Source organism: Chlorocebus sabaeus, chromosome 25 (genome assembly GCF_047675955.1).
Source record: "Chlorocebus sabaeus isolate Y175 chromosome 25, mChlSab1.0.hap1, whole genome shotgun sequence".
NCBI lineage: Eukaryota > Metazoa > Chordata > Mammalia > Primates > Cercopithecidae > Chlorocebus > Chlorocebus sabaeus.
In genome coordinates, this window is record NC_132928.1 from 58,364,260 (window position 1) to 58,367,809 (window position 3,550).

Below are 3,550 nucleotides of genomic sequence, written 5' to 3' on the forward strand. Positions count from 1 at the left end.
ATCTGCTTTCTCAGCATGAGAAAGCTTTCTTTCTCTTCTTTGTCTATTGAACTTTCCACTTCTAAACTCAATCCTCGTGTATCCATGTCCTGAACTCTTTCTTGGAGCAAGACAAAGAACCACAGGTATATCCTCAGACAACGGAGCCATTTCCATATCACTACTGAGAGACACTGTTATTTACACTGGGAAAGGAAATTAATTTGGGGACCCCAAACACGTTTAGCCAAAGGGAAAAGTCAAGCTGGGAACTGGGTCATGAAAATCTGTCTTCCCCTTTTAGTTCCTAAATAAGATGGCTACAAGATGAAGAGCTACACACTTCCCCCATATTTTGCCCACAAGGAAATTACTAGTGAATTGTTAAAACTTCACCACGGCAGTGCAAATTGATAGCTTATCTTTATAAGGTACAGTTACCTCGGCTCACCAGACCTAAATGCATATCTGATTGTTCCCCTACCCCATGTTGTCTGTGTTATCTTATGTAAAATGCAGATTCATGCATTTTTCCTCTGCTCCTTTCATGTCATCTTACGTAAAAAATGCACTCACCTGAAAACTGTGTGCTTCTCAATATCCTGCCCTTTCCACTTTAAATTTGGAGCCCTCAAAATCACCTTTGGAGAAAGGCATTGATCTGTCGCCTGGGTTAGTCCTTAACTTTGGCAAATAAAATCTCATAAAATGATTGAGACTTGTCTCATCATTTTTCTTGATTGACATCTGGTAACCACAAAGGGATCCTGAGTGAAAGATACCTGGCTTGCTGCAGTTTGCCTCGTGGTGCTTCGTACTAGCTTGGGCACCTCAGAGCCTTAACCAACAGGATGATTTGCCAAAGTCTGGGACTTCTTTCCTCCAGGGGATCTTCCAACGTTTTTCAGTTGGGGATCTGAAGTCTGAATGCTGTTAAAAAAAAAAAAGTCTTTATTTTGTGGGAGTTTTTCCACTCGCTTCCATCAAGGAAGGCAAGCTCATCTGCTTCTGCGTCAATGGAGAGTGGTCTTCAGCTTGGGCCCCCATCACTAGGTAAGATACTGGTTTGGGGTTCTGTCTTACAAATTCTTTTAAATGACTAACAATAGTATTAACAATAAGCTGGTGTTAATTTCTTGCTTACACTTAGAACACTCAGAAATCGTATAATTTGTGTGATCATTGTGAGTTTTGCTTAACTGTTTTGTTTATGTTTTTGTGTATGTGTGTATGTGTATGTTTCGATCCTTTCCCCTGTTGGATTTGACCAATACCAAAACCCTCTAGCTCATTAGTGTGGAATCTTCCACTCTGAAGAAATAGAACACCTTGCGCCCCTTAGCCTTTCTAGGCATTCTCAGGTGACTGAGAATCACGTGAGGGTGTCTGGGAGAAATGCTCCCTAAGATGTGCAGTGGCTCTAAATAAGTTTCCCCCTCAGAAGAACATACTTAGGTTCTAATCTCAGTTGGCAGGTGCATATAAGGAACTGACCCCTCCTGCACCTTGAGCTCCAACACATTGCGCCTGGTAGCTGCAATATGTGTGGACCAAACCAGTTCAGCGTGTAATGGCCCTGAAAAGCTAAGTTTCCAAGCAGCACATTTTGGGTGTTCCACATGTCCTGACTTAGTCAAATCCAAAGAGGAACTCTAAATTATGGAGAACGAGTCCTCTAAGACCTCAGCAGCTGCGGAAGATAAACTTCCCCCTTTAGAAACTCTGGCCGGGTATATGCAAAATACTTATGGTGAATCATCATGCAAATATTTAACCAAGTGGACCACTATAACTAAAGCAGTTTCTAGATTACAATGACTTAAATGGGGATCCTTTGAGATGCCCAAATTAGTGAACCTGCAAACCAAGATGGGTAACGGAGGGACAGAAACTAAACAACCAGAATGGGAGAGCCATTTTTAGTGGTATCTGGAAAGTAGCAAAAGTGGGAAAGACCATCTCATCTCCCCACAGGAGGTGAACAAACAAGTTAGAAATGCTAGTCAAGAATTCTCTAATCTTTTAACTCCCTTAAAGAAATCCTCGGGGTCTCTTGCTTCCCCCGAGGCATCTCCCTCACCTCCACCTCCACTCCCACTCTACCCTGACCTCTCTGAAATTCCCGGACCAGATCTGTCCCCTACTTCTCCTGCATGTTTAACACTTGCTTAACACAAGGCAGGTGGGAATCTGACTTCAAAGACCCCACCCGCTGACGATTAACTGACAGCTCCAGTGCAGCATCTCATTTGGAAGATGTGGAAAAGGGGACTCCGCAGGGACTTCCCTCATGATAACCCCATTTTGGGACCAACCAATAACAGGTAGGGGAAGCCCATTGGTTGTCTACCAACTCTGGTCAAAGGCCAGATTACTAGGCATAAAGAATTTCCTGACCCTCATAAATATCCAATTGGGTTTGCCTGAGAATTTGAGCTCATTATCAGAAGCTATGACCCAGGTCATTCAGACCTTTATCAGCTAGTCCACATGTTGATCTCAGAAGCTAAAGCTAAGGAATGGCTGGAAAAGGCATAATGGTCAGATCCTATAGCAGATTTGACCCCTGAAGGCCCAATAGCATTGCAAGAACCAGCCCCACCGAATTCAGAAGACAGGCATGAAAACATGCAGGAACGAGTCACTGCTCTTTTAAATAGCATTCCTTCAGTGTTTCAAAGGGTGATGGATTGGAATAAAATCCAACAATGCTGCTAGAACCCAAATGAATCAGTTTTAGATTATTTCACACATTCTGATAAAACTTTAAGGCAGTGTTGCAATATGTCAGCTAATTGCTTTAAAAACAATAAAAATGATACATTATTATATGCAAATTTCTTTATTAATTTTTTTTTTTGAGACAGAGTCTCGCTGTGTCACCCAGGCTGGAGTGCAGTGGTGCGATCTCGGCTCACTGTAACCTCTGACACCCTGGTTCAGGCAATTCTCCTGCCTCAGCCTTCTAAGTAGCTGGGATGACAGTCGCGTACCACCATGCCTAGCTAATTTATGTACTTTTAGTAGGGACAGGATTTCACCGTGTTGGCCAGGATGGTCTCGATTTCCTTACCTCATGATCCACCTGCCTTGGCCTCCGAAAGTGCTGGAATTACAGGCACGAGCCACTGCGCCCAGACAAAAAATTTCTCAATTACACGGACTAGATGATGATTTAGCCACCCTTGTAAAACACCACATGACAAACTGGGCCATAGCCAGAACTAATGAACCAGTTAACCTAGCTGACCAATTAGCCCACACTATGATAAAAAAGGAAAAACAGAAGATTGCCTGAGTTACGCATTTACAGCTAAAGCAATTAACTTCTCAAACCTCTTGGCCGGAAGATTCTAAGCTTCCTTAGTCTGAGAACTCTTCACTCCCAGTCTGTTACTACTATAAAGACTGGGACACCTTAAGAGGAATTGCCTTAGGCTGAAAGAAAAGGCAGGAAAATGCAACTCTGGAAGACGAGGGATGCTCCAAGGAAATGCAGGGGTTTCACCTCTTCAAATATTCTACCCTGACAGACAAATTGGGAGAGACTAATAAAATAAACCGTAAGCTT